The sequence below is a fragment of the Sinocyclocheilus rhinocerous genome, unplaced genomic scaffold, assembly GCF_001515625.1.
Source record: "Sinocyclocheilus rhinocerous isolate Xijiao unplaced genomic scaffold, SAMN03320098_v1.1 scaffold947, whole genome shotgun sequence".
Classification (NCBI taxonomy): domain Eukaryota; kingdom Metazoa; phylum Chordata; class Actinopteri; order Cypriniformes; family Cyprinidae; genus Sinocyclocheilus; species Sinocyclocheilus rhinocerous.
The window spans coordinates 255,930-266,097 of NW_015632550.1; the positions used below are offsets into that span (position 1 = coordinate 255,930).

Here is a 10,168-nt window from a genome sequence, read left to right on the forward strand (position 1 = left end):
ACAATCAGCTTGTAACACTCCAAAGAGAAAGGAGAACGCTCCGGTTACTATCGTAACCTCGGTTCCCTGAGAGCGGGAACGAGACATCACGGAGGTCGCCGTGTTCGCTGCTCGACCAGCTAAGCGGCGTTCAGTATCAGATTCTGACGTAATCGTAGCTTGCACCGCATTTTATCCTGCCTCTCGAGCGCTTCAGTATTTGCATGCGATTTGCATACTTCGCGACAATTGGCCAGTCATTTGGACTGGCGTGAGCCAATAGGACTTCAGGAAAGGTTGGAAGGGAAGGAGTTCCCATAACGGAGAAATGTCTCCGTGATGTCTCGTTCCTGCTCTCAGGGAACCGAGGTTACGATAGTAACCGGAGACGTTATCTCCTGCGATATCTACAGATGGAAGCGTGCGCGCGCTTCTGATGACGTAGAAGGCAGATTCGCATCCGAGTTGGACCGTTCAAGATGGCGGAGTATCTTGCGTCAATTTTTGGTACAGAAAAAGACAAGTAAGCTACATTGATTTATTTTGTTCGAATGGTGCAGTATTAATTGATTTGTAGGCTAACACACCTGTTTGTGTGAGATATACAGCTTCCGCATTGATCATACTGCAGGTTACAGGAGTGAAATCAAACACTGCCTGCCAATTTTATAAAACATTTTTAAATATATATCTAATGTATTGACAACATGAATTAAGTAGGAGTATTTATTTCTTTAGTTTTTCAGTAGTTGGGATTTAAATACTGTGGCTTTGTCCGTTTAAAAAGTTAGGATCTGACACTTTGTATGATCTTGTGTCACACTTCTGTCAATATTGATACTTGTACGTGCCACAGTTTTCATATCTTGGAACAGTCTGTGTCCTGTTTGTTATTTCTAGGGTCAATTGCTCCTTTTATTTAAAAATTGGAGCTTGTCGTCATGGAGATCGCTGTTCTAGATTGCACAATAAACCAACTTTCAGTCAGGTATGTTTACATCTCAAACTTTACACCCGAATGTTTTAATTTCCACCTCATTAAAATTGGCTTATTGATAGTGAAACAGATTTCATATGTTTGCAATGTAGAATTTTTGTAGGAAAGAAGTATATAATTGAATACATTTACATTTCAATATGTAAATGAATTGACAATTGCTCATATTGTCATATCTTGACACTTTTATTGCAAAGTAATTTTTTACATTATAAATTAAAATAGGCTTGTATTTGCATATTCACTTTTCCATGTGTGTGTTATTCTTTGAAGTTTGATATAATGCTGCCCTTTAATGTAAGTTTTGTCACATATAACTAATTTTACTTTGCCTTTCAGTCACTTAACACATTCATGTCATTTAATGTACAGAGTAATTTGTAGTTCATCCACAGTTTCAGAAGTATTTAGGACTATTTAGTCTTAAAGGATTAGTTCACTCCAGAATTACAATTTCCTGATAATTTACTCACCCCCATGTCATCCAAGATGTTCATGTCTTTCTTTCTTCAGTCAAAAATAAATTTAAGTTTTTGAGGAAAACCTTCCAGGATTTTTCTCCATATAGTGGACTAAAGCGGGGACCAACGTGTTGAAGGTCCAAAATGCAGTTTCAATGCAGCTTCAAAGGTCTCTACACGATCTTAAAAAAAATTAAATTTCTATACTTTTTAACCACAAATGCTTGTCTTGCACTAGCTCTGCGATGTGCGTCCACGACTTCATGCATTACATAATCACGTTGGAAAGGTCATGCGTGACGTAGGTGTAAGTACCGACCCAGTGTTTACAAAGTGACAAAGACATAAATATGTGTCATTCAACATACAATAACTTTTGAACGGTCCTCCTTCTCCACACTTGTAAACACTGGGTCGGTATTTCCTCCTACGTCACGCATGACCTTTCCAGTGTGATTAAGTAATGCGTGAATTAGCAGATGCGCATCACAGAGCTAGTGCAAGACGAGCATTTGTGGTTAAAAAGTATATACATTTTTGTTTTTTTTCTTTTTAGAAAATGATCGATTGTTTCATTTGATAAGACCCTTATTTCTCAGCTGGGATCGTGTAGAGCCCTTTGAAGCCCATTTGGACCTTCAACCCATTGGCCCCCATTGAAGTCCACTATATGGAGAAAAATCCTGGAATGTTTTCCTCAAAAACAAAAATTTTTCTTTTCGACTGAAGAAAGAAAGACAGGAACATCTTGTAGAGCCCTTTGAAGCTGCACTGAAACTGCAATTTGGCTGAAGCCCACTATATGAAGAAAAATCCTGGAAGGTTTTACCTAAAAAAAACTTAATTTCTTTGCTACTGAAGACAGAAAGACATGAACATCTTGGATGACATGGGGGTGAGTAAATTATCAAGAAATTGTAATTCTGGAGTGAACTAATCCTTTAAAGAACCTGAGATCTGGGGACTATACCATGAAGCCAGTTTAGCTGGCTAGCCAGGTAAGTTTCAGTTTAGTTTGTGCCATCCCTGGGTTTTCAGGCACCTTGAAAGGTGCTTGGCCTTTAATGGTGTTCATCGCCATAGTAACTTATGTTCCATGGCGAACCTGCTACGGGGTAGGTTATGCTCTGGATAAGAGATCTCAATCCGAAACTGAACCAATCAGCTGCGAACAAAGTGACACATCTCTGACACAATGTCAATCTCCCAGTTTCTCTTGCTCCTAATTAATGGTCATTACATAGCAAAAGATTTTTAAAGACAAAATCTTCTGGCTTTTAGTGATGATTGATTGTAATATTGTAATTATTTTATATGATTGATATATTATTCATATCATTATTATACCCTTAATCCATTACACATTTTTAATTTAATAATTAAGCATTTAGTTTAAATTAATATAAATACAGTGGGTATAGAAAAGAATCACCCCCCTTTAAAATAATCACATTTTGTTGCTTTGCAACCTGAAATGAAGACGGACCCAGTTTATGTTTTATCCAGCTGTATTTACTCAGTGCAACTTATAACATCCAAGTGCAAAGGCTTTATCAATGCCTAGAAGCCCAGTGAAGTCTATTATTAAGAAGTGGAAGGTATTTGTTACAACAGAGACCCTACCTGGATCAGGACGTCGCTCCAAACTGGATGAAAGAGCAGGAGGAACCGGTCAGATGAGATTAAAATTGAATTATTTGGCCTCAACACCAAACGATATGTTTGGCTGAAATCCAATACAGCTCACCATCCAAATAACAGCATTCCTACTGTAAAGCGTGGAGGTAATATCCAGTTATGGGGTGTTTCTCTGCAGCAGGGACTGGAGCACTTGTCAGGATAGAAGGAAAAATAGATGGGGCAAAATACCATCAAATTCTTGAGGAAAATCTGCTGCCCTCTGCCAGAAAGTTGTCAATGTGAAGAAGTTTACCTTCCAAGTTCCAACATGTCAATGACCCAAAGCACACAGCAAAACTGAGCACACAGAGGCTGAAGGAGAAAAAGGTGAATGTCCTTGCATGGCCTAGTCAGAGCCCAGACTTAAACCCCACTGAAAATCTGTGGAATGACTTGAAGACTGCAACAGAATCACTGAGCTGAAAACAAGGATCGCCCCCCTCCTAAAAATGCCTTGTAAACTCAATAAGTTGTAGCTAATCACCTTCTCAATGACAAACAAAGCCATTTTATTTTCAACTGTGATCAGCTGTGGTCTTTTTGATTAGCTCAGCATGAAAAGAGTTTTCCTGGAGCATTTCAGTCCTTGGTAGTGCAACTAAAGCAAACAATCAACTATGGGTGGCAAGACTCTGTCAAAAGATCTCCGGGATAAAGTTGTGGACAGGCACAAGTCAGGAGATGGATACAAAAAATTCAAAGGCTTTATCAATGCCTAGAAGCCCAGTGAAGTCTATTATTAAGAAGTGGAAGATATTTGGTACAACACAGACCCTCCCTGGATCAGGACGTCGCTCCAAACTGGATGTACTGACACAAGGGGTGATCCTTTTTCCAACTCGGTGATTCTGTTTTTTTGTTTTTGTTGATGTTATATCTTTCACTTGGATGTTATAAGTTGCACTGAGTAAATACAGCTGGATAAAACATAAACTGTGTCCGTCTTCATTTCAGGCTGCAAAGCAACAAAATGTGATTATTTTAAAGGGGGGTGATTCTTTTCTATACCCACTGTATATACTGATAATATGTAATATAAATAATCTTTAGAATCAATTGATAAACTGCATGTAACCTTACATGTTCAAGTCTCTTGTTTACCTATTTATATTATCATATATATGAACTAATAACGTCTCAATTTTCACTTGCACTGCTATAGCAAGATGTTTTCTTTTAATTTTCCTCTTTCATGGACAGCTCTTTTCTTCTTGTTATGTAAATGGGTTTAAATTGTTTACATTTTTCAATCTCTTAATCTTTGGCAGAAAAGATAAGTAAATGACTCTTGCGCGAGAAGTGAACCGCATGTTTCAAGGCATGTGATTGGCTGTTTGTTACTGATGTACACTTTCATGTGCACATGCTCCTTGAACTCAGGATCAAAGCCTGAGTTGACAGAGATGGTTGATGATCAGCATCATGGTACCAACAAAACCTGAGTGTATTGTTTAGTTTTGTCAACTCAAAACTAATTTTATTAACCCAGAGTTTGTTCAGCTAACATCATGGTACAAGCCCCAGATCTATGAGTGTTGGGAAATCCATTCGTTTCTGAAATGTACTTAAAGGGGTCCTATTATGCTTTTTCACTTTTTGAATTTTAGTCAGTGTGTTTGGTTGAGTGCATCAGACAAGACGATGAGGAAGAAGTGCTGCTGTAGCCTCAAGTTTTCGCAAGTTATTACACATGCACCTGAATAATTATGTATGTAAATATGTATGTTACAATTATGAAAACGTTTTTATAATAAATTTCTGACAGTACAATACTGGACAATGATGTAATCTGCAGAATTTACATGTCAATTATGAGACTACAGTGTTTCCCATACATTGAGTGTGGGTGCTTTTATATCACTGTATTTCTGAAGGAAACCGATATAATGTAATCGTAATGTAATAATGTAAATTATGTAAAAAATTATGTGTTTTTCGAACCACCAAGCATGAGAGCATGTTCTAGTACACCCCCATAACAAATTCAAGACATTGTAAAATAGCATAATAGGACCCCTTTAAGAAAGTTAATCTTGTCTTAATAAGATGACTGTGTCATCTAAATCATGGGTGCCAAACACAATTCTTGGAGTGCCGGAGCCCTGCAGAGTTTTGTTCCAACCCTGCTCCAACACACATACCATGTAGTTTTCAAATAAGATGAAGGACTTGATTAGTTGGATCAGGTGTGTTTAATTAGGGTTGAATTAAGCTCAGCTGGGTTCCGGCCCTCCAGGAGTTTGACACCCCTGATCTAAATGGTGAGCTTTTTACCAGGCTTTTTGCCGCAACAATTTCTCTCTAATACACATATTGTCATAAGTAGGATTTTTTTTTTTGGTGAATAGTGGTCCCTCCAAGTCTTTTGGATGCACACAAATTTTTTTTTTTTAATTTGGACATGATAACATCTGTTTAAAATATTTACTGATCTGCATAAATATATTTAGAGCCCTTGTTTAAAGAATATATGTTAACTAAGCTGTACATATTTACATTATTGTTTACAGAAGATCCTTCTCTGTTTCATCAAAACCCTTAGACCTTTACGTACCGGTTCTCTTGTCATCTTGGATGGATGTCTGACCTCTCCTGCTGACCCCACTCTCCCCAATTCACATGTTTTCATGAATTGCCTAATTTATAATGTTGATATCTCATGTGGTCTGTAGACCTGGGACCTGTACCATGAAGCCGGATTAGCTGGCTAGCCAGGTAAGTTTCAGTTTAGTTTGCACCAATCCTGGGTTTTAGGTACCATGAAAGTGGCTTGGCTTTTAGCTGCGTTCATTGTCATAGTAACTTACGCTCCACAGCTAACCTGCTCCGTGGCAGGTTATGTTCTGAGTTAGAGAGCTCAAACTGAAATTGGACCAATCAGATGTGAGCAAAGTGACACATGTCTGACACAAAAAAGTCACTCCCCCAGTTTATCTTGCTCCAAATTAAAGGTCACTAGTACTAAAAAAATGTCTGGCTTTAATGATAATTACTTAGTTATTTTATATGATTTATATAATTATATGATTTATGTTATTATTAATCCATTACACACAAGCAATTTTAGTTTAAAAGTTATTATAAATCATTTATTTTAAATGAATGTTAATATATACAGATCGTATGTAATATAAATATGCTGTTAGAATCAATAGATAATGCTTTAAAAATGACTACGTGACCTTGCGGTGAACGTGATTTCACCAAGTACAACATGTTCCTGGATCAACATCCTTGTTGATCGTGGAACAACATTCCAGTCAACCAATCAGAATTGAGGGATACGTTTTCAAGAAATGTCAGTTTTAGGCTTACGATCAGGGTTAAATGCTTCTACACCCTTGTTATTCACCTATCATTTCCCTCTGATTTTAGGAATAAATTATGGGTAGGGTTAGGTTTAGGGGTAGGGACTGGGTTAGGTCTATATTTTTGGACAGTAATGCTGATCCAGGATCAACAAAAGATGTTGATCCAGGAACATGTCTTACTTGGCAAAATCACGGCAACCGTGACCTTACATGTTCGAGTCTCTATCGCTGTATATAACAAGTTTCTCTTGTGACTGCACTGATGAAGCAAGATCATTTATTTTATTTGTTATCTTTCATGAACAAGTATTTTTGTTTCATTGTAAATGCATTTAAATTTGCATTTAAATGCAATCTCTTAACCTTTAGCAAAACCTTTAACCTTTAACCAAGGCTCGTGATTGGCTGTTCGCCAGTGATGCCACACATTCACGTGCACGTGCTCCACAAACTCTGGATCAAAGCCTGAGTTGACAAAGAAAGTTGACGATCAGCTTCATGGTACCAACAAAGCCGGATTGGTGTGGTTTGGTTTTGTCAACTCGAAACTAATCCTGTAACTCTGAATGTGTTCATCTACCATCATGGTACAGGCCCCTGGATGCTAAACAGTCTTAGAGTTTTTTTTTTACAAAGATGCACATTTTGTATTTCATACCATTGTCCTCATGAACATATACTGTAACACTCAAAACTCTGCCCAGTCTGCTGATGGTTTACACTGTAAGTTGCCCCCCACTTGCTTGCAGGGGTCTGTGGCATTGAACATTTCATTACGACTGGCACATATCAAGAGCATCCATAACAATGGTAAATGGTTAGATCCCATATTTTTTGAAAATACAACTTTTCACAAATACTGCATTGATTGAACCATGGCCAAATGTTTAGAGCTACAGTATAATGAAGGTCTATTTACAGTAGTTCAGGATTTAGATTTTGCTGACACTTTATCCCCAAGTATGCATCACTCCTAAAAATATTTGTTAGGGAATTTTATGAGTAATATATAACAATGAGACCTATAATGAGATGATTGTTTTATCAGGGAAACAGACTGGCCCATATCATGATTAGTTACAAACTAATAAATACAAAGGCTGCCAGATTGACTAATAAAGGCAGCCAGATATACTAATAAATACAAAGGCTTTGTGTCTGCCAGATTGGCCTTTCTGAATTCTCAGTTCAAACATATGATCTGTTGATCGTCAGACTTGATATTTGAATAGCCAATTATCCTGTTGGTTCGTGTTTTAACACTATCCAGTAGTTTTATGTTGGGCCAGTATCTAAACTTTATTTGCATGCATGGGGGCTATATATCAAAATATTGCACTGATATGTCTCTACTAACTTTGCACATCTAGACTTTGCAATATTTGCCCACTCTCTGCAGAACTGCTCAAGTTCAGTTAAATTTTATGCTGACCGTTTGTGGACTACAGTCTTCAAGTCATTCCACAGATTTTCAATTGGGTTTCAGTCTGGGCTCTGACTAGGCCATGCAAGGACATTCACTTTTTTTCTCCTTCAACCACTGTGTGCTCAGTTTTGCTGTGTGCTTTGAGTCATTGTCATGTTGGAAGGTAAACCTTCTTCATGAGGCCTTTCTTGAGGAGTGGCTTTTTTTCTTGCACCCCTCCCATACAAGCCACATTTGTGGAGAATTTGTGATACTGTTGTCACATGCACACAATGACAGAGTTGCTGTAGGTCTCTTGGGAGCCTCTCTGACCGGGTTCCTCCTGCTCTTTCATCTAGTTTGGAGTGACGTCCTGATCCAGGTAGGGTCTCTGTTGTAACAAATACCTTCCACTTCTTAATAATAGACTTCACTGTGCTTCTAGGCATTGATAAATCTTTTGATTATTTTTTTGTATCCCATCTCCTCACTTGTGCCGGTCCACAACCTTATCCCGGAGATCTTTTGACAGTGCCTTGCCACCCATAGTTGATTGTTTGCTTCAGTTGCACTACCAAGGACTGAAATGCTCCAGGAAAACTCTTTTCATGCTGATCTAATAAAAACAATCACAGCTGACCACAGTTGAAAGTCAAATGGCTTTGTCTGTCTTTGAGAAGGTGATTAGCTACAACTGATTGAGTTTACAAGGCATTTTTAGGAGGGGGGTGATCCCAGTAAATACAGCTGGATAAAACATAAACTGTGTCCGTTTTCATTTCAGGCTGCAAAGCAACAAAATGTGATTATTTTAAAGGGGATGATTCTTTTCTATACCCACTGTAGATGAAACCATTAAAAGCCATGCTGGTTGGTTGAGGGAGAAATCCTGGCAAGTACCCAAGGTTTTTAGTTGTACGGGCCTGAATGGAGCATTATCATTTTATAGTAGCTCTTCCTCATTTTATTTTTTCAAAACTTTTTCACATAAAACATTTCTTTAGCGATCTCACCTTTCTTACTTTGTGTTTATATTACATTGCTTAATGAGAATCAGTAGTGAAATGAATGCAATGGTTCACCCAAAAATGAGGAGGGAAAAAAATAGTAAAATTTAAGAGAAAAACGTAAAATAAAATAAAAATATTATTATTATTTCATTGTTTGCTCACCCTCATGTAGTTCAAAACCCATATGACTTTCTTTTCTTCTTTACTCGAACAGAAAAAGAAGATATGACGAATGTTAGGGTCCAAACAAAATTGAACCACATTGGCTTTCACTGTATGGACAAAAAAAAAAGTCATACAGGTTTGAAACAACATGGGGGTCAGTAAATGATGCCAGAATGAATTTTTTTTGGGGTGAACTATTCCTTGAAATTGTTACTTCTACATTTTGCAATGTATCGATTATGTCTGGTCGATTATGTTTTCAACAGGAAGTCTTTACAGAAATGGAGGAGAAGTATGGAGAGGTCGAGGAGATGAATGTGTGTGATAACCTTGGTGATCATTTGGTCGGAAATGTTTATGTGAAGGTAGTGTAGAATTTGAGTGTGTTTATTAAAAGGGGTCATATGATGCGATTTCAAGTTTTCCTTTCTCAGCGCCATTGGTTTGGGATTACTCACCGCTGACTGGACGAGACATCTGTCAATCAACGTATACAGGAAGAACCAGCCGAAGCACAGCAGAGTCGTGGCAGAAAGTTCGGAGATGGTATTAAAGTAGCTCAGTGTAAATGTATTGTATGAATTGCCCTTACTATGGAATAAAAAATACGGTGTATATTTACATTTAGTTAAAAGTGGCTGAAAAACATCAGCTCCAGTGGTGCAGATGGATAAGTGCGTGTCGATGGCTTTTTGACGCGATGGACCCGGGTTCGATCCCGCCTTTTGCCTAACTTTTTTCCCCCTCCCTTTTCAAATCTCATATCACATCGTAAAGGCATTTATTTTCAATAAAAATTAAGGAAATAATCAAAAAGTTGAAAATAAAGTGTCGGGTAGGGTTAGGGAGGGCTTTATTGTACCAATAAGGTGGCATCCATTTAATAATTAAAATTAAAATTATAATTTACACTCAATACGTTATTATTGCATACTGTTTTATAATGTACTACAATACTGAAGTGCAGACAATTGCCACTATTTGCAACAAGTAGTATACATAGAAATCCTGCTATTTTAACATAGTGTAAATAGCATATTGCTAAAAATACTGCTATTTTCACTTAGTGTAAATAGAATCCATAGCTAATACGAGATTTGAAAAGGGAGGAAAAAAAAGTTCGGCAAAAGACGGGATCGAACCCGGGTCGATCGCATCAA

The 10,168-nt window shown here is 37.6% G+C and overlaps 1 protein-coding gene across 1 annotated transcript in view; it reads right to left on the reverse strand.

Moving 5' to 3' along the window:
• LOC107742656 (gem-associated protein 8-like) overlaps positions 1–5,715 on the reverse strand; it is a 27,798-nt gene extending 22,083 nt beyond the window's left edge. The window contains exon 1 of the mRNA XM_016555709.1: positions 5,672–5,715. The gene's annotated coding sequence lies outside the window, so the exon portion shown is untranslated. The remainder of the gene's footprint in view (positions 1–5,671) is intronic.
• Between the last annotated feature and the right edge of the window lie 4,453 nt (positions 5,716–10,168).